Source organism: Talpa occidentalis, unplaced genomic scaffold, assembly GCF_014898055.3.
Source record: "Talpa occidentalis isolate TD23 unplaced genomic scaffold, MPIMG_talOcc4v2.1 talOcc4.13, whole genome shotgun sequence".
Taxonomy (NCBI): Eukaryota; Metazoa; Chordata; class Mammalia; order Eulipotyphla; family Talpidae; genus Talpa; species Talpa occidentalis.
In genome coordinates, this window is record NW_023601322.1 from 52199621 (window position 1) to 52221802 (window position 22182).

General features: G+C 36.3%; 1 protein-coding gene across 6 annotated transcripts in view; it reads right to left on the reverse strand.

The window, feature by feature from the left end:
* The window catches only part of SPIRE1 (spire type actin nucleation factor 1), a 174345-nt gene that overhangs the window by 98167 nt on the left and 53996 nt on the right, over positions 1-22182 (reverse strand). Inside the window, exon 1 of one of the 6 annotated variants that reach the window (XM_054694227.1) lies at positions 19349-19367. The exons of 4 other annotated variants lie outside the window; for them this stretch is intronic. The gene's annotated coding sequence lies outside the window, so the exon portion shown is untranslated. Of the gene's footprint in view, positions 1-9210; positions 9248-19348; positions 19368-22182 lie in introns of those variants that run through there. One more of the 6 variants, XM_054694226.1, reaches the window with a different exon arrangement.

Below are 22182 nucleotides of genomic sequence, written 5' to 3' on the forward strand. Positions count from 1 at the left end.
TTTTATTTCCATTTACCCACAAACTCACTCTTAATTAGAAAGACTGGTCAGCAAGCAATGAGAACAGTGTTAAGTGACACAACCAGAAATACATCACATATGAGATGCTGAAAATACTTGTCAATACCAAAAACAAACAAAAAACAGGTTATACAAGTAAAATCAATAATAGTATTACTCTTATTAATAAAATTAAAAGCTACCCATTCTAAGCATAATTTTAATGATAAAATAAGGTTAATTCATGCTTATTTTCCAGTAACATAGTAAATCACTTCATTTATTCAATATATTACCTAGGATCTAAAGGTCTAGAAAACAACATTTATTTTTCCTTGTATTATGACAATTTCAACAGCTTTAATTACAGCGTCTCATGCCTCTAGGTCGTTACATACACTGCATAGGCCTCTCTACAACCTAACAAACACATAATGTCCTTCTTTTACTTGTAGTCAAACATGCTATTTGAGAAATCAACCCATAAAAAGGTAGACAAAAAGGAGCTTTCTCTGAAATCTATCTCCTTCAGAATTAGTAGATTGTTTCCCAAAACATTACTTACCCAAAAGAAAAACAATCCCATTACTTGGTATCAATTAAATATTAAATATGTCACTCGTTAAGTATTATAAACTCCAGTTCACTTAATTCCAAAAAATGACAAGGAAATGGATCCAGGAAAGTTAGGTAACTTGTTCAAGACCAGAGCAGGAAGTTGAATTTAACTCTACTTCTAAAGCATGTGATTTCTACTCTACTCTATGGCTTTTTACAAAGTTGCTTCTAATATAGTGATTATGAAAGCTGCCTGGACATCTGTTACTCATAAAGCTATGCAGTTGAAACACGTGGTGAAACAAGAAAGAACTGAAATCTAAGCACCACATTAAGAACTATAAATTTAACTAAACATAAGGACTATAAATTTAATTAAACTTAAAAGATACAGGTGGGTAATGGCTATCACACTGTATAATGTGCTTCTAGATAAAGGAAAATTAATGCCTCTGGTGAGTATATGGACAGGTTCCTGAGATAACAGAATGAGTGGGGCATAATTACAAAAAAAGACAAAGCTTGAAAATTGGGAACTAACTGTAAAGTGCAGAGACCTAAAGGGTAATAAAGACAGGTGCCTAAAAGACACTAACACCTAAAAATTTAACTGTCTCATGTACAGAACAAATGGAACAAATATTGTAACAGTCACTTTATGTAGTTTACATGAAAGTAAGTGTACGCTACTGTAATTTTTATTATCAGAATAAACCTGGAAAATACACAGATCAAGGAAAATGGGGACTTTTCTAAGGGGAATCTTATTTCCAGATAATTAAATTAATCCTCAAGGGTAGAGATTGTGGATGTTGTTTTTCTTCGTAGTTCTACACAGAGGTCTTTGCGAGGTGTACAATTTTGAGACTTAAAAACTGCCAAGTTACTTATTTCAGAATACAATTTCCTTGTTATTATATGTAATAAATTCATTTATTATATGAATGTAAATTCATTATATGTAATTTCTTCATTATATCTTTCTACTCGCCTATTCAATCTTTCAACAGATATTTACCACATGCCTAATAAACACCAGGCATTTCACAAGTTCTACACCTCTCTAAAGAGGTCCTCTTGCTCTTTCTTCTTTCCGTTCTTCCTTTGTTCACATTTCATGTACCAGATATTCTTTTCTTTTTTAATTTCACCAAGCACAAGATTTTAACCTGCCTTTCACTAACATACACTTTTCCTTCTTTTATTCCCCTACCACCTGTCCCTTTAGCCCTTTAGCCCTTTCCCTTTCCTCAACTTTAGAAGCATTGCTTTGGTTATCCATGTCCACTAGCTGTAATTATTTTGTTTTATCAAGTTCATCTGCTTTGATTCATTATTTTACTCACATATGTGAAATCATCCAATATTTGTCTTTAACTTTTTGACTTGCTTTGCTTCATGTTATTCCCTCAAGCTGCTTCCATTTTGCTGTGTATTGTAACATTTCATCTTCCTTTACAGCTGAATAGTATTCCATTGTGTGAATATACCATATGTTCTTTATCCAACCCTCTATCAGTGGGCCCTTAGGTTATTTCCAAATCCTAATTATTGTAATAATGCTGAAATAAACATCACAGAGCATATACTTTTTTGAGCTGATGATTTCATATTTTTTGGATAAACAAAAGTGTGATTGCTAGACCATATGGTTTATCCACTTTCATTTTTAAAGATTGATTCAAATTATTTTCCAAAATAGTTGCACCAGTTTACATTCCCAACAACAATGTTATTAGGGTTCCTCTTTTACCACATCCTCTCTAGCACTTGTTATTGGAGATCTTTGATGTGTGACTATCTTCTCCTATTTAGTAGTATGTCTTCCAATCTCTGAATATTTTCTTTCACTGTGTAAAAAGCTTTTTAATTTGAGGTTATACCAGCTGTTTATTTTTCTTTTTATTTCCCTTGTTGTATGTGTCAAGTCCCTAAAGACATCTCTATCACCAATGTCATGAAATGTATCATCAGTGCTTTCTTCTATGTATTTTATTGTTGCAGGTCTTATATCTAAGTGTATAATCCATTTTGAAATATTACTGAGCATGGAGTTAGAGTGCTTCAACTTCATTTTTTTACATATGTCCATCCACTATTACCAACACCATTTGTTAAAAAGACTGTCCTTTCTCCATTATTTGGTCACAGCTTCTCCGTTATAAATTAGGTATTGTTACCTGTGTGAAATTATTTCTGGACTTCCAATTCTCTTTCATTGATCTGTGTTTATTTTTATTAAAATAGCATATTGTTTTAATGACTGTTACTTAACAATATAGTTTAAAATCAATGCTTCCATTCTTGTTTCTCAAGATTGCTTTACCTACTTGGGGTCTTTTATGTTTTTCCACTTTACTTTAGCATTTTTTGTTCTATTTCCTTGAAGACTATCACTGAACTTCCAATGGGGATTGTATTAAATCCATATATTGCTTTTAGTAAAATAGTCATTCTTATCACATTAATTCTTTGTATTCGTGAGCACAGAATATCTTCCTCTTTCTGCTGTGCTTTATGTCCTCTAATAGTGTCTTGTGGACTTCTAGTGAGTACGAGACCTGGGACACGACAGTGAGGGAAATCAGACATGGGGGACTGTCATGTCTAGCATGCAGTAAATCTTTATTGTCTTAGTGTTCATTATATACTTATTTTAAATGCAGCAGGTATAACATCAAAGCATACCATATAATGATAACATGTATGAGTGATTAGTCTATTTTCTTACTATTATCTATTTACTTCAGACAGTAGGGTACCAGGTGGTTAGTTCTCACACACATAATCTTATCGCCCCCTAGCCAGAGCCTGGGAAGTTCACTCATTATTTTTGTTGTTCTCAAACTGTGGAGATGTACGCAGGTCACTTCCAGGCTCTCAACACCAAGTCCTGTCACTCAGAGGTTTTCCTCCAAGACGCATGTGTTTTCACATGCCCTAGGGACTCGGGTCAAGGCCCTTCTGCTCACTACGCGGGGTGTCCTCCAACAGTGTCTGATACTTTTCATTGTATAAAACCTTTACCCCCTTAATTAGGTTAATCCCTAAATATAGGATTATTTTTATGTACTAGTATATGCAATTATTTTCTTAATTTCATTTCATTCTTTTTTTCTTTTTATTTATTTATACATAAAAGAACTGGAGTTGTAAGCCAGAGGTGTGGGGGTGGGGGTGAGAGGATTCACCAGAGACAAAGTGGGGAGAACAGGCGGATCTACTGAAATATACTGCTAAGGGGAGCAGCGGGTGAGACAGGAGAGGTCTGCTGCACCTTGTGTGTTAGCTCCCTGGCGGGGGTTCAAACTCATGTCACAGTGGCTGCTGATAGCATGACAGCACTGAGACTTCAACCCCTGCACCACCAGGGAGACCCCTCCTTTTGTTCTTGCTCATAGTTTGTATATAAAAATGCAACAGATTTTTATGTTAATTTTGTAAATCTCCACTTCACTGTATTCATTTATTGTTTCAAATAGCTTTTTTTTTTTTAATAGAGGCATGTTTTTATTTATTTATTTGTTTGTTTGTTTTGTTTATACATGCACTGGGTACAGTCAGAAGCGCGGGAGGGTGAGGGAATTCACCAGAGCCAGAGCGGGGAGCAGAGCAGGCAGAAGGACCGAGGTACCCTGCTGAGGGGAGCAGCGGGCGGCAGGAGAGGTCTGCGCGCCATGTGGGACCCTCCTCAGGTGGCCGGGGAGCAGCCGGGGATCGAACTGGCGCTGCAGAGGCTGCGGGCAGCTTCGCAACCCAGCGCTCAACCGCTGCGCCACCAGGGAGGCCCTCAAATAGCTTTTTGATGGAGTTTTCTGGACATAATATATTGTCTATAAATAATGACAGTTTCACTTTTCCAATTTTGATTTATTTTTTCTTGTTGCCTGATTGCTCTACCTAAAACCGCTAACACTATGTTTAAGCAGATGTGCTGATTGTGTGTCCTTGCCTTGTTCCTGATCTTAAAGGGAGCAGCTTTTCACAGTAATTGCAATATTGGCTGTGGGTTTGTGATATGTGGTCTTTATTATGTTGAGAGAGGTTCCTCCTGTTTCCATTTTGTTAAGAATCTTTATCATAAATGGGTTTAGATCAAATGTTTTCACTGCATCTATTGATAATATGATATGCTTTTTAAACTTTCATTGATGTAGTGTACTACATGATTGATTTATGTATATTACACCATTCTTGCATCCTGTAAGAAATCCCACTTGGCAACTGTGTATGATCTTTGTAGTGTATTCAATTTGCTAATTTGCTGAGAACTTTCACATCAATAGTCATCAGAGATACTGAGTCTGTTTTCTTTTACTGTGCTGTCTTTTTCTGGTTTTTGCATTTGGATAATTTGTGCAAATTATCCTAATTTGCATTAGGATAATCCTAATTTGCATTAGGATAAGAATGTGTTAGGAAGTAGTCTCTCTTCTTGGAGATTTTGGAATAATTATAATAAGTGGGCATAAATTCTTAGTTTTGATAAAATTCACTTGTAAAGTCACCTAGTACTGGGCTTTTCTTTGGGGGTAGATTTTTGATTATGGTTTCAATTTCCATAGTTGTGATCAGTCTATTAAAATTTTGTTTCTTCCTAGTTCAGTTTTGGAAAATAGTATTGTTCTACAGTTTTATACATTTCTTCAAGATTGCTGAACTATTAGCATATAGTTCTCAGTAATCTCTCCTAGCATCCTTTGTATTTCTATGCCATTTGTACTAATTTCTCCTCTCCCAATTCTAATTCTATTATCAAAGTTTTCTCTCTTCTTTTCTTTGTAGGCCTAGCAAAAGGTTATCTTCTCAAAGAACCAATTCTTAATTTCATTGATCTTTTTTATAGTCTTCTAGATTTTTATTTTATTTATTTCTACTATAATTTTTATTCTTTCATTATTTCTTTCCTTCTAATAATTTTTGGTTGTATTCTTTCTTTTTTAAGTTTGATTAGAGAGCATATTAAATTGCTGGGAATTTTCTTCTTATTGTAGACCAGTATTGCAATTAACTTCCCTCTTAATACTACTTTTGCTGCATCCCATTAATTCTGATAACTTGTGTCCTTATTTTTATTAGTCCACAGGTATTTTTAAATTTGTTTTAAATTTCCTTTTTGACTCAATGGTTACACAACACTGTGTTGTTTGGTCCCATGTGTTTAAGATTCTTCCAGGTTGTTTAGAGTTAATTTCTAGCTTTATGGCACTATGATCAGAAAGAATGCTTGGTGTGATCTTAATTTTCATGGGTTTATTGAAAATTGAACTGTGTCCTAACTTATGGTCTATGTGCTATGGTTTGGGGGTGAAATGTCCCAGATATACCTATTAATCCTAGCTGATCTAGCTCATCACTTAAGGCTATTATTTCCTTACTTATTTTGACTTGTGGAAAACTTATGATTAATTTGTGTAAGTGGTATGGTTGTGAGGTCTCAAAGTGCCCTACTATTATTTTGTTGTCAACATTTCTCTTTAATTCTACTAATTGCTCTATGTATCTTGGTGCTCCACCTTTGGCGATGTATTTATAAGTATTATATCTTCTCATTGTATTGGGCCTTTAATCATTATGTTCAACTCCATCTATTCCCTTTTTTAACTAGAAATTTATCTGATGAAGGATAGCTGTTCCTGACTTTTTTTTTTTATTACCATTTGTTTGTAAGATTGTCATTTTGTTACTTGGAGGTTTTATTTGGTGTATTTTTATAATTTTTTAACACCTTCTTATGTTGTGATTAGGTCTTACTCCCATTTTATTATGTGTTACTTCTACAGATTTTGTTTAAGGTTATACTGAGAGTTTGTATGAGATGATCTATATTTATGACCTCTTGATCAGTTTGAGGTGGAATTCATCCTAATGGCCCACATTTTCACTCTCTTCCTCTTCCACATTGTATAATTTTGGTGTCTGTTAGTTCCCTTATAAATAACGCTTCTTTCTCTGGACGCTTTTAGTATCCTTTAATTGTCACCAGTTTTTAGTGCTTTTTTTAACCAATTTGCTTATAGTATGTCTTGGGGTGTGTCAGGGACTTTTGAGTCTTGAATCAGAGTATCTGGTTCCTTTTCCAGACTGGGGAGATTCTCAGTTACTATTTCTTTTAATAAATTTTCTAGGCCCTTTTCTTTCTTATCTCCTTTTGGGACCCCCAATAACAGATACTATTTTTTTTTTCAATTAGCCCCCAAATCTTACACCGTTTAGTTTTTGTTTTTGATTCTTCTCTCTCTTTGTTGGTATTTCCCACCACTGTACACTGATGCTTACTAATTGTATCAGCTACTTATATTTCTCTAATATTGAGGACCTCTCATAGTTCAAATATGTTACTCTTTGAGTCTACTAATTCTGTTTGAAGCATTTTCATATCTTTTCTATCCTTATTGTATTCCTACCTTTGTTCATTCATTATTTTTATTTTGACAAACTCATTTTAAACTTCTCATCAGGCAGGTTACACAATTCTGCTAAATAGAGACTTTCTGGGCTCCTTATGGCACATTCCACTGTCTCTTCATTTTTAACTTTTAACAGATTGAGATAAGGAACTTTCCTTTCTTGTCTTGATTAATTAGCACTTTTATTATATTTACAGGTTGCTGGCTATAATCTTTGATTATTTACCCAGGGACATTAGGGTCTATTGCTTTGTAGACCAATACCTCTGCATCTGTGCAGATGACTGAAGCACTAGTGCCATTGGGGAGTAGGTGATAGAAGGCAGGGCAGCAGGGGATATTAGGAAGTTACTGCTGGCAAGGACTAAGAATCAAGTCTCCTAAGACACTGAAGGACCTTGCTCCTGTGGTACATGTGCCTGTTGCTAGGTCCCAGGTTCTTTGAACTGTGGTTAATGACAGTATATCATTTAGTTGCTTTGGTTCTTTTTTTTTTTCCCCCACAACAAAGCAAAAATAGACAATTATAAATCAGAGACATACTACAGGGAAGGAGGAAAGAGAAGGATCAGAGGGAGGGAGGGAGGAGCACAGGGAACTGAGGTGATGGTGCACGGGTGCACTGGTGAAGGAAACTACCGGGACTACACCCAAGGGAGTGGGGGGAAGCAAATATTGTTTAAAAATGAAAAATTATATAATAAAAAAATTAATATAAAAAAAGTTGCTTTAGTTCTATAGAGATGAGGCAAGTGTTTCACATAATATGACCAGCAAGCTGCAGAGAACAGATTCTGTATGGAGATACAGATAAGCCAATCTAGCACTCCTCACCAGTTTTGGCTCCAGCTTTTCATATCTGGGTGCCCCAAGCTCAGCCTGACAATCCTACTTTATACATACCTGTTTACAGGTGCAGGATGCTTCACTCTCCAGCTCTGGGTGCCTAGTTGCTATCTAAGAGTAAATCATCTTCATTTACAGATGCCAATCTACTAGTTTGGTATACTATCAAGGGTCTCTGCACTCCTCCCACAGTTCTCCAAAATTATACCTTCATCCTGAACATCAACTCTGTGTGTTGCCCTCTCCAATGCAGTTCCTGCATTCTAAAATCCCTGATGTGGGCATGAGTCCTTTAGTAAACAACAACAGAGAGGGTCCATATAGCAACTAGCCCCCTGCCACCCCACCTTGGGTTGCACTGCCCCAGTGATGCTCCAAGCACAGTTAAATTTGAGTTTTCCCTACCCTTCTGCCATATAATCTCTCTTGATGCAAAAACAGTCATTCATTCATCATGCAGGGACTGCTGTCCTCATTTACATAAAATTTGGTTGTAAATATGTGGAGGATGTGGTAAGCCCAGCATCTTCATTATTCTGTCATCTTGTAAGACTCCAAGAGTGTGTTTTACTAGGTCTTTCTCCTATGTCTAGCACAAAGATTTGCGCATAGCAGGTACTCCAAAGCCTGTTGACATACTAAAACAAGCAAATATTCTATTGAATTTCCAAGTCAAGTAATGAAAGGATTTGAGAATAACTCACAGACGAGACCAGGAGTCCCTGAGAATGGGGAATATGTCCAACATCATCAAAAGAATGTAATCATGACATTTAAGTCAAAGAGCCTATGCTAGTCACTTCCACAGAAAGTTCTCAAACTACTTATTTAAAGTAGTACTATAGCACTTTGAACTGAAGTAACTTCCATCTAAGTTGCTTAAAGCACTTGATTAGTAACCATTAATTAAGATTTCATATTGTGCAATGTATAATTTTCATCTTGAAAACAAGAACATCAACACCAAATAAATAACAAATAATGTAACCAAAATTAAAAGGAAAAGCAAAAGGTCACATTTTTTACCTTTCCTGATTAAATCTGAAAAGATTATCCCCATTAAAAGTTTTTCTTAACTATATTTACTGAATCAAAAGTCACTGAGAGACTAATATTTTAAATGCTTAGCTTCAGAAAACTGACAACTTGATGAACTACTTTTTCAATGATAGGTTTCATTAATAATTATCTGCAAGAAGGTTTACATTCCCATGAAGTTTGCTTCTTGAAGGCAAATGAAAGTCCTAATTCCACAGATGACTTAACTCAAAACAACATCATGGGTACAATAGAGCAAGTTTTGTCCTTTGTATCCCAGTCAATTTTACATACCAAAAGCTATGATAAATGTAGATTAAAAGCAGCACAAGGAAGAGTCTCCAATCTAACTACTTACTCCATACTTTAATCCTCTTTGGCTGATTGTTTCTGATAATTGATATTATTGATGTAAAGGCACAGAAGCATGTTCAGGCAATTGTCTCTTGTAAGGCATGTGAAAAAGATGTAGGAACGTTTGAAGAGAAAAAGGCTTTGGTGTTTTCCAAATACACCTAAAGCAAAATAACAAAAATGTTAAAATAAAAGGTTGGAAACATACATGCCATGAAAATACAGACCAGAAGAATCCCATGTAATAATGTTAAGATGCAAAGAAGAGATTTTTAGGAAAGCAGTATTTAAAAAGGTAAAGGGGTTATTTCCAAAAGTGATTAATTCTGAAATTATAAGGGAAAAACTTAAAATTCAATAAAACAATTACAATTTTTAAAATAAAAAATATATTGAAAAACTGGAATAGTAGGGTATCTGTCCATTAAGGGGAAAGGCAATATCATGTTTTGATTAAAGAGGTAGCCTCTGAAGTCAGGTGCCTGGGTTCACATCCTGACTCCATTACTCATCTGTTGCCTGATATTGGAAAAGTTGCCTCACACATCTCAATGCCTGTTAGTTCATCTATAAACTGGAGATAATTGTATCTGCCAGGGAATTAGAATAGTACCTATTGTCACTGTTAGCTTTTAAAAGTGTTAGCATGCTGGGCCTCCCTGGTGGTACAAGGGTTAAAGTCTCAGAACTATTAAACTATTGCTTGATAGGCATGAGTTCGATCCTGGGCCAGGAAGCTAACCTACATGGTACAGCAGACCTCTTCAGTCTTGCCCGCTGCTCCCTTCAGCAGTGTATTTCTGTAGATCTGCCTGTTCTGCCCTCCACTGTCTCTCTGATGAACCTGCTCACCTGCCTACACCCCAGTTCATGTATGCATTGGTAAATAAAAATAAATCTTTAAGAAAAGAATTTTAGCATGCTACTAAACTCAAGGAGGCAGCTCCATATGTACAAATATGTAAAAAGATATCCAACATATACTACAGCTTTTAAAGAAAAGGCAGTTGCATGAAAACATGAATACATATGAAAGGAAAGAAATGTGTGATAAAACATATCTGCCTGCACATACATATAAATTTACCTAGACAAATGCACAAACTATTAACAATTGCCTTTGGCAAATGGGAATAGAAAAGCTGGCAAAACATTTTGTTTCTGTATTGTGTGATTTTTTTTTTAAATAAGAGCCTATGTTGCTTTCATAAATTTTAAATAACAGAGACCTAAAAAAAAAACTTTTCATAACCTGTTGTCTTGCCATCATAATCCTAAAAGATTAAGCTCTGTATAGTAACTGTTATTCCCACAAACAATATATTCGACCCTTCATGCCACTCATTCCTTTCTTTGTAAATAACAGTTCTCAAGCCAAGCTCCAGATTGTTTTGGTAGTCCATAGGCTGGATTGAAGCATTAGGTGACAAAGACCCAAGAACAATAGCTTTACCTCAGTCACAGAAAATCTTGAATTAAATAACATCTATTTTCAAGGAATTGATTAAGCTTCATTTCATAGATTTTTATGGATGTATATGCTTTTATGCTTTTATATTATATAGAATAAACTCATCTCTGCTAGTAAAGTTCTTCTAGTTTATAAGAAGTTAACCATTTGTTCTGTAATAAGCATGGTGTTTTCCATCTGCTGAAAAATAAATTTTATAATCACTGTTCTGGAAACAGGAAAATTACAGGAAAATTACAATGTAATTATGTTGAGAAAATACATATTTCAACTGTCCTTAAAAGACTACTTCATGACTCCAGACCCTTAAAGAAAGCAAACACTATCTGAAATTGCAGATGTCACATGTATATCATTAAATCCCTATAATAATTGTCAAATAGGTATTATTCTTACCCTACTTCCATTTGATTAAGAAACTGAACACAGGGAAGTTAAAATATTTGCTTATAGTGAAGGCAAAGATAAACAGCTGGGACTACATCAAATTAAAGAGCTTCTGCACAGCAAAAGAGACAATAACAAAAACAAAGAGAAACCCCACCTACTGGGAGAACATTTTTGCACACAACACTAATGATAAAGGACTGATCACAAAAATCTGCAAAGAGCTGATGAGACTCAACAACAACAAAGAAAATAATCCTGTCCAAAAATGGGCAGAAGAGCTAAAAAGAAACTTCTCTGAAGAGGAAATGCAAATGGCCAAGAGGCATATGAAAAAATGTTCAACATCACTTGTAATCAGGGAAATGCAAATCAAAACTACCATGAGATACCATCTTACACCAGTGAGAATGGCACATATTAAAAAAACTAGCAACAACAAATGTTGGCGAGGATGTGGAGAAAAAGGAACTCTCCTGCACTGTTGGTGGGAGTGCAAACTGGTCCAACCACTATGGAGAGCTGTGTGGAGATTTCTGGACCTACTAAACATAGAGCTTCCATATGATCCAGCAATCCCACTCCTAGGTATTTACCCAAAGGACACAGAAACATCAATTCCAAACAGCACCTGCACCCCTATGTTTATAGCAGCACTATTTACAATAGCTAAGCTATGGAAGCAACCCAAATGCCCAAAAATAGATGACTGGATCAAGAAGATATGGTACATATTACTCAGGATTCAAAAAAGATAAACACATGCAATTTGCAGCAACATGGATGGCGCTGGAAGGGAATCATGCTCAGCGAAATAAGCCAGAAAGAAAAAGAAAAATACCGGATGGTCTCACTCATAGCAGGAATCTAGAAAACTTAAATAAGGGACCAGGAAAATGAATAACTATAAGAAAGTGAAAATCAAAATCAACAAACAACTATGAACCAGAGACACTCTATAGGGGGTGGGAGGCGGGGAGGTGAGGGGTTGGGGTCAAAATAAGGGGATTGCAATTGTATGGGGAATATAAAAATAAAATTTATTTAATGAATAACTATAAGAAAGTGAAAATCAAAATCAACAAAAATCTATGAACCAGAGACACTTTTGAGGGGGGTGAGTGGAGGGAGGGGAGGGATTGGGGTCAAAATGGGGGGGTTGAAATTGTATGGGGAATATAAAAATAAAATTTATTATAAAAAAAAAATATTTGCTTAGTAGGGGCTTCCCTGGTGGCACAGAGTGGTTAAGAAGCAGCACTATGAAGCTATCTGCAGCCACTGCAGCACAAGTTCAATCCCCGGCCAGGGAAGTGACCCACATGGCGCAGCAGACCTCTCCTGACTCGCCGGCTTCTCCCCTCAGCAGTGTATTTCAGTCAATCTGTTTGTTCTGTTCCCTACTCTGTCTCTGATGAATCCTCTCACCACCCCCCCGCCACACCTCTGGCCTGTACCCCAGTTCTTGTATGTATAAATAAATATATCTTTTAAAAAAATTATTTGCTTAGTAACAAAGTCAATGACTAGGCAGAGTGACTAAAATGTAGGTAGCACCTAAACCTGTGGTAAAGGATTAACACTTAAAAATAGGATTCTGAGATGGTGTGCTGAAGTGGAAAAAGTGCTGGAGTACAGAGTACTGCACAAGTAGATCAACGTCAGGATTCGAATTCTTCTAAATAGTAGTTTTGAAACCCTCAGGAAAATGCTAGTAGAGAAGCTCTAATATAATTTTAAACTCTTAAAAATTGCTAAATACATATTTTAGTCCTAATAAGGCAGCTGAAGCAAATGAATGAAAATAAAGGCTGGATTAAGAGGCCAGGAAAGTATTCTAAGTGACCTTTCCACCAGAGTGGTTCTCAATTTCTGATACAGAGTACAATACACTGGGTTCCCTGTTAGAAATCAGAGTCCCTACCCTTCCTAGATCTGCAAAATCATAACCTGTAGGAGGAGAGGATCTGAGATTTCACAACATAAAGACTCCTTAAATGATCCTAAGCACTATGTATTTGAGAACTAAGGCGTTAATGTGCTTTAATGTGCATTAGCATTGGGTGTCAACTCACTGAAGTATTAGGGAGAAATCAGCTCAGTATAAATGATACCACTTAGGCTTTTTGAAGTTAGGAATTCTTTAAAACTGCTTAATTGAAAAACTGATAACTGATTTGTTCAAATATATTCACCTATCACACAATTCACCCATTTAAAATGCACAATTTGATAGGTTTTAGTATATTCAGTTATGCAATCATGACCATAATTAATTTTAAAACATTTTTATCAACCCAAAAGAAACCTCATATCTGTCAGCAGTCACTTCCCATTTTTTACCAATTCCACTGTTTCCCTTCAGACCCAGAAAACCATTAATCTACTTTCTGTCCTTAGAGATTTAACAATTCTGAACATTTCATATATTTATAAATGGAATCATACAGTATGTGACTGTATGATTCTAACACTTATTCTCATTACATGCTTAATCCACCTTGTAGCTATACCACATTTTACTGCCAAATAATATTACATTGCATAGATATATCACATTTTATTCATTCATTAATTTTGATGGATATTTTGTTGTTTATAAAATTGCCTGTTTTCATGAAGAAAAAACATCAAATAAAAAATTGTGGATAAGATTTTTCCAGGTAAGTGTATCAGCACACTCAATTTGTTCACTACAATAAATCTTAATGCAATATAAAAAATGAAATACACACACATAATGTCATACTTTCACATATTACTCACAGATTAATATGAATATGATTATCACAAGTTTAATAGTAGATGCATTTCTAAACCATACTGGTTTACATTTCTAAACCAAATCCTGTTGTCTTCCAAAATCAGTTAAATTCTTATTCTGCCACCAAAGATAATGGCTTCTGTGCTGGAAAATTACTGACTTCACTCTCCAGTTCACAACTGCTTTGTTTCATTTTTTTTTTTAAACCTCCATGGACTTGCTCCAATTTACTTCATAGACCTTATTTCTTTTTACTCCCCTTCTTACTTAATGCTGGCCTACTAGCTGTACTGATAAGCAAACATGTAAGCTTGCAGAAGCACTTCTATTCAAAACTGTGGAAGGTATATTTATTTGTATGTGCATTGGCCTGTGTTATACATTTTCATACATTATTTAATCCTTATTGCAATACTATTAAATAGGTACCATGCATATTTTCTTCCCAATTCTAGAGATAAAGAAACTGAGATTAAGTACGCAAGGGAGCAGAACTCAAACCCATCACAGCCTCAGAGCCTGTGAACTTAACCACAAAGGTAGGAACAGTGAACAAAGGAAGGGGAAGGAAGATTCAGGACCACAAACCAGATAACTTGGGTACCAAGGTAGGAATGGCGAGTAGTCTAAAAGCAGCCTGCCCCCTTTGGGGTTTTATGTAAAGGCAGGCACATTCTTTCTACAGTCTTCCTTTACAGATAAGACAGAAAAGATACAAAAAGCATAAAATGTTTTCCCTCAGCCCTAGGTGCTACTAAAGTTGCTCTTAGGTAAAACTACCCTATTTTGAGTGGTGCACACCTCATAATTACTAAAACAAAAAGCTTCTGTGCTAAATTGAAAAAACAAAAAGTACAATCTGAGAGGAGTCAGGGCAAGGACAAGCACTAATAACCAACTGCTGGTTCCTTCTGGGTCTAAACCAGTCACAGCCTCCACCTGAACACTCATTTTACCCATGACAAAACAGAGATGCAGGAATATTTTTTTAAGGATTAAATTACCTTTTGTTACACAGAGTAGTATAACACAACAATATTACTTTTCCATTGTCTAATCATATACAATACTATTATATTGCTGTATTTACTATTCAAAAAGCAAATTCATATTGATAAAAAACAGATTTGCAACTTTTAAAAGCTTAGATACATAATAAATATACTTTCAGGACTAGGTGGGATATCAGATATTTTAATCATGCCTCTTCTAGTAACAAGTTTTCTATGTAACAACTAAAATGTCATTTTAAAAGCTATTTCCCAATTTTAAATGGCTTGTATTCCAAAGCTCCATTTCAATGTAGTCTGAAATCAGAAATCAATTTTTCCTATAGAAAAAGGTTATAAATTATTCCAATAGTAAGCAACAATAGATTATTTAAATTTAAAGTCCTAAGCAAATGTGTTGAGTCCTCTGCCCATCCTAGAACCCTCTGAACTCTGAGCAAGAAGGCAGCATCAGCACCATGGAGGTGTCAAGAACGAGCTGTGAAAAGCAGCAGTGAGAAAGTCCCAGAGTAAACTATTCTCAAATGAGCACTGCAGCTCCTGGGCCAGACAGGCCAGCAAGTCACCCTTTCTTGAGACAAGAACCACCTATATGCATATCATGTGGCTAGTCAGTTTATGAAATGAATTACACAACTTTCATGACTTCTTCAGCTGTAACAAAAACTCACTAGGGAGCATTTAGCCAGGATAATATATATAAAAAATATGTAACCGTTTGTTATTATCTTTATTCTTATTAATGGGAAAAGAGCTTCTGCAGGTTAAGTTCTCTGCCAATAAAACAAAGCCAGAGTGATACAGCAGTAAGCACAAAAACCTGTACCCTCCAAAGCTTACATTCTAGAAGGGGGAGATAGACAACAAATGAGATAAAAGTATTATTAGCAGGTATTATGGGTGTAGAGGCAGGAATGGACACGGTGCACATTTTCTGATCCAGCAGACCAGGTGAAGGAGTCGTCAGAGCCCTCAGGGTTTTTGCAGGTCTTTTATTGGGGTTCACCAGTGTAGGGGCAGGAAGGACCACTGAGCAGGTTTTCTGATCCCATGCAGACCGGGTAAAGGAGGAGTCAGAGTCCTCAGTGGTTTTTGCAGGTTTTTATTGGGGTTCACCAGGCATATGGCAGGCAGGGGTGCTGGGGGCTGGGAGGCTGGCAGGCCTCCCAGCCCCCAGCAAGTCTCCACTCTGTCTGGGCTCTCAGGCATTCTCTGCTTCTCTCTCGGCTTCTGCTACTTCTTTTTCGGCTTCTCTTTTGGCTTCTACTGGCGTCCCCGAGGCGCCACCCTTAAAAGCACAGTCTTAGCCCAGGTGAATCCCATCTACCTATGCCCACACCCTATTCCAGGTGCCCGCCATCAGGCATGCATTCAGGACCGCAAGGATCCATCATCTATCCTGATGGCAGGAGGGCAGAAAAGCCTGACATTTTTCCTTACGGTAGGGTAAGGAAATGGGCTACAGAGGAAAATAAATGTCAAGTGTGTGGTGGTGGGAGAAACATACAATTTTAAATAGGTCAACACAGACCCTACACTAAAGGGTTTGCACAGGAACAACTAGAAGGATGAGAGGGCAGATGTGTGAATATCAGAAGGGAGAGTTTCAGTCAGAAAAAAGAAACAAAGCAAAATCCCTGAAGAAGGAGTGAATCTGGAATGTTCTCAGAAGAAACTCTAGTGGGAAAAGAGCAATAGAAAGGAGTGCTGGTGTGGGCCTCCCCGGTGGCGCAGTGGTTGAGTGCTGGGCTGCGAAGCTGCCCGCAGCCTCTGCAGTGCCAGCTCGATCCCCGGCTGCTCCCGGCCACTGGAGGAGGGTCCCACATGGTGCACAGACCTCTCCTGCCGCCCGCTGCTCCCCTCAGCAGTGTACTTCGGTCCTTCTGCCTGCTCTGCTCCGTGCTCTGGCTCTGGTGAATTCTCTCACCCTCCTGCGCTTCTGACTGTACCCAGTGCTTCTATAAATAACTAAATGTTTTTTTGAAAAAAAAAAAAAAAAGGAGTGCTGGTGAGAAGTGGAGAGTTCCACTTATATTCTGAAAATACAACCAAAAAAAGCATTTGCTAGTTGATTATTTAGAAATCAAAATGATTCCAAAATTTCTGTCTTGATCAGAAATATTTTGATATGGAAGATGTTAAGAATTGTATGTTTGTAGAGAAATAATTCAATTTTAGGCATATTAAGTTTGAGATGCCCACTAGATATCTCAGAGGACAGAAAGTTGACAGGCAGTTTCAGAGGAGCAACACAGGTTGCAGATATCAAGTTAGAAGTTGTTAACAGGGAGATGATATTGAAAATGAGGCCAGATGACATCATTGTCCTAGATTCAAAAGCTTGAGCACAGAAAAAAATTCACCAGGATTTTCCTTTTTCTGCGATAATGAGCTGTCAGCAATTTGAAACTACTTGTTGAAGATTTATTTGAAGTGCTTTAAAAACCTGTAGTAATACTGGTTATCTGTTAAACATAAAAAAAACATGATAGCACACATTACACAAAGGGATAATCTCATTTTTCATTCATGTTTCTTCTTCTAAGAGCAATATTCCTTTCATACGTTTGATCATCAGAAAAATCAGATCTTTTCTGAAAGAGAGTTTACAGATCACCTAATCCAATCCATTTGTCTTACAGAAAGGAAGATGATGGCAAAGAGAGGTTAAATGACCTGACTAAGCGTACATAACTAATCAGTGGCAGACTACAATACTGGTCTGCAGACTCCAAATCCAACATCCCTTACACTCTGTCACTATGGGTTTTTCTGATGAAGAAATTTGTTAGTCTTCTTGCAAAGCAATGGTTCCCAGCATGTACTAACCTTCAACACCTGATCATCACTCATGCTTACCACAGATGGAAATAGTTACAGGTGGAGAGAGACAGAAAAGCATCTGGAAAGCTTCTAAGGAGACTCAGCACAACCTCTCTCATCCCCTCCAATGTGTACCACCTCCAAGTGGGAATCACTGCTATAAAGAGTCATTATGAAAAGTAAAGAAGGATAGTTGTCATTTAATAACAATATAGAGAACTGTGGAGAATTCACTATCTTCTGAGACTCATCAAGTGTTTTTATTTTCTAATATTACTATTAGGTTCTCTGATCCCTGTCCAAGTATTTGTTGTACGGTTACTCTTTTTATCTGATCAAAGCCAAATTATTATGAGGCATTCATTAGCTACAAATAAATAAGAGTCTTCAGCTTCATTATGTATTTTAAAAATGTTGAAACCATAATTATAAAACTTTCATCAGTTAGAACCTAATTATTTAAGACAAGCTTAAAATAAAAATATAATCTATTAACTAAAATTTGTTTAGTAAGCAAATTCTCCGAGAAAAGTTAAGATGATATAAGTATGAGAATTACCATTACCACTTACCTATCAATAAAGATTATTACCTTAGGTATTTAAACAATATGAGTTCATTTGATGTTGCATATTACCACAAATTAAAACTTAACACGAAATAAGTTCTGAAAATATTTTGTATAAAAACCTTTACAAATAAGGTATCATTAATTATGCTTATAAATAAAAAAGATGAGATTTTTATAGATCACCACATGTAAAAGATACACATGGAAATTGGGGAAGTTTCATACATTCATTTATTCAAAAAAATATTTACTAAGTTCATGGCTCTGCACTCAGGGGTGGTAAATACAACAGAAAGCAGGGCACAGTTCCCTTCCTGGAGGAGTTTATAGTCTAGTGGGAGACATACGTAAGAAAGCATGCAATTAAAATACAGTGGACTGAGTATTTCTAGAAGAAAGTACAAATTGCAACCATGAAGCACGCTGGAGGGAAAACTAATCCACTCTGGGAAAACTTCCAAAGTGGAGGAATGGCTAAGCTTAGGCTTCAAAAATGTGTAGGCAAAGTGGGAAGTGTGGTGATACCAAAAAAAAAAAAAAACCAAAAACAAAAAACCACCAAACCAGCAGTGAAAGAAAAGATGAGGCTTTTAAAGTCTTAAATTAGATCAACATTACCAAAGTAAAAACTTTGGAGGGGAAAAGAAATGAAGTCAGAGAGGTTTGCATGATCAAACTCACTGTGCTAAATGAAGAAACAGCCTAAATACTGAGCAATAAGGAATTATTTAAATTGAACACTACAAAAAAAAATGTTGAAGTAATTTGATACTATGGAAATTGAACACTGAGCTGTTAGGATAAAAAAATAGGTTATACACTAGTATGTTTGGATGTGACATCTTATGAAAATATATACATGTCCATAGGAAAAAAGATAAAATTAAAAATACTAACAAGTATCGTTGCTGAGAAGCAGGGCAATAGATGATTTGGCTTTTGGGGGTTTTTTTGCTTAGCTTTATTTTTGAAACTCTCCCATGTAAGTCTGTATAAAGCCAAAGTAGTTTAGAGCAAGTGTTATTAAATGAAAACTATACATGACTCATCCATCACAGAGCAAAAGGTAGACGTCTAGAATTATGTTTGTGGTTTTTAAACAATTACCTCACTAACCTTTACTGAGTGGCTTCTTTGTACCAGTCAAGGTAAAATGGATACAAGGATAAATGAGGCACAGTCCTGGCCTTGAGAGGGTTCACAGTCAAGTAGATGAGACCGATTCATATAAAGGTCTGACACAGGGAGGAAAATAGTCAAGAAATATTAGAAAGTACTCTGAAATTACTGAGGACAGAGACTTGTGTGAAAATGTCAGAAATATATGGCAAGGGCACCATTTCTGGCATTACAGAAGCTGTTTTTTAACATCTGCCTCATGCACTCCAGTGAGTCACATTATCCCACATCACCTTGACCTATTTGCCATTAAAAGGGGGGGAAGGGGAATTGTAGGGAGACACCACACTAATTATACAAACTTGGTTCATGATGTAGTGTTGATGTACTAAACCTGCTTTACAAGGAGCCAATTGTGGGAACCCCACAATGACCTATCCAAGAAATTCATTATCAGATGGTCTCTTGTTCTTTAGCACTCTGGGTTGTCAAGGGCAGATATGTAATCAGGTCCAACAGTATATGAAAAGGGAGCTTTCAGGGAAAGCCAAACAGCTAAAACAGAAGAAGGTCTATAATACTCATTTTTAGAGAAAGAAAACAGAAATGAAGGGCAAAATAAAAGCCAGGAAGGAAAGCTAAATCTGTTCTTGTTTCATCTGCCAAATCAACTAAAACAATATTCCCTCTGCTTTCTTCTTAAAAACTCATCACAACTTTTGAAATAGTTGCTTTAATTTTCTATAATTATTTTGCCTTTTTCGTTTCACAAACATCTCATTTTTCTCTTTTTACTATACTACATTCAACTTCCTTTTAAATATGATAGGAACATTCAGATGTAAAAAAAAAAAGGACCACTTTCAATACTTACACTTTTATTATACAGAAACTTAGGGGAAAATATTTCCCTACAAAGTTTGAAGAAATATGAAACATCCCAACAGTGTAAATAATATAAGGAATTTTGAGTTATTACCCATCTCAGATATTCACAATGAAATTTCATTAGGAGAAAACTGTAGCTCACATAAAATTCATATATTTGTATAGATACAGACCTATACCCTTAAAAATATATGTAGTATTTTATAACCTCTATAAACATAATTTTAAAAAATTCATATATTGTAATGACTGTGGCACTTGGCCTAATTTAAAAACACTGCATTGTTCACACATGGTTAATCTTAATATTTTAACTAACTCACAAAATATACAGTTGGGGAGATCTAAGTTCTGTCATTTGCTTTGTAACAATTTCCTGCATGTCCTTAAGATCAATATAGACCTGCAAACCTAATCCATAGCTGCAGCAGCTCACTGCCCCGTTACCCTTTTCCTATGTCTCCAACTGATCACCACCCTGTTACTTAGGTTCTAGCCAGTAACAGCTTTGATATATGCCATCTTATCTCTCTTCCTTTGCTCCTTGACATAACCTAAGTACCCCATTCTCATTTTCAGCATCATTTAGTTTCTATAACTTCATTCTGTCCCCGCTTCTCTCTCTTCCCTCTCCCTCCACCTCAAACTTTCACACACACACACACACACACACACACACACACACGAGTGTATTTCTGTCAAACATTTGGCTCACTTAAAATCCTTAAGTTTAGACAGCCCAACTACTGGGGTCATCCCTCTTTTCAGGGTCTGTGCATAATGCATCACCCACAGAAAAGAGACATCTGTAGGACAGGGACTGATCAGGTACTGCTTTAACCTCAATGGATACACCTTGAAGACTTACCCAATCAGGTATGAGCCAGAGCAGCTTTCCAATGCCAAACTAGTGCCAAAACCTAAAAGGAAACTTGCTATTTCTGTACCTCTGTGCCTGGCACTTCTGAACCAAGTGAATGGTTCATCTCAGGGCCTCCAAAATACTTAACTGCTTAAAGGAATGTTTGGCAAGAAGGAAAGGAAAGAAAACATAGTAATAATCTCCAACTTCTGGCTCTCTTCACTAAGAACATTCAACCAGTAGAGTTGATATAGTCTCCACTTTTGTCTTTTGTTTTTTAGAGCTACCCACAGAGCCTGAAACAGCTGCTTACTTTCCTTCTTCACTCTCTGGAGCACATAATTCAATTTGCAGGCTGGAGGAAGAGAACACTCAAATGGCACAGATGACCACATGACTGCATAGCTGGATGTGTAGGACATTCCCTGCCCCCAGCTGCCAGCTACTTGCTCATACCCAACCTGGGACTGAACAACAATGGAGTGCAGATGTGGGTGAGAAGCAAGGCGAGGACAGACTAGCCAGCAGTGCATGTGCAACAGCAGCAGAGATTTCAAATTTTTTGGATTTTTACATAAGACTAGCTTGAATCGCCCAACTGAAGAGTATTATCTTTGACATTTAAAAAATTTTAAACATATGGGTATAAAATAAGAAAACAGTAATCTTTGTATCATTTGCTCCTTACATAATTTCCTTATATTTATCTGGCATAATAATGTCTTCCTAAGTAGAGTCATTTGCTTTTCTAACTTAGAGGTGTACAAGCATTATATTGCAAAGCTAAAATTCCTTTCAAATTATGTTGGAAGCAATAATTTTCTCAAGAATACTTGCAAAATTCCTGGTTCTTTATTAAAAGCAGTATTCTGAATTCTGCCTAAGATCTCCTTTACAGAGCACACAAAATTCAAATTACATATTAATGATCCCACAGAAAAAAAAGTATACTTCTACTACCACATACTTTTAGGCTACATCAGTCTCAGAGAATTTTTTTTTTTAAGATTTATTTATTTATTTATTTATATAAGCACTGGGTACAGTCAGAAGTGCAGGAGGGTGAGAGAATTCACCAGAA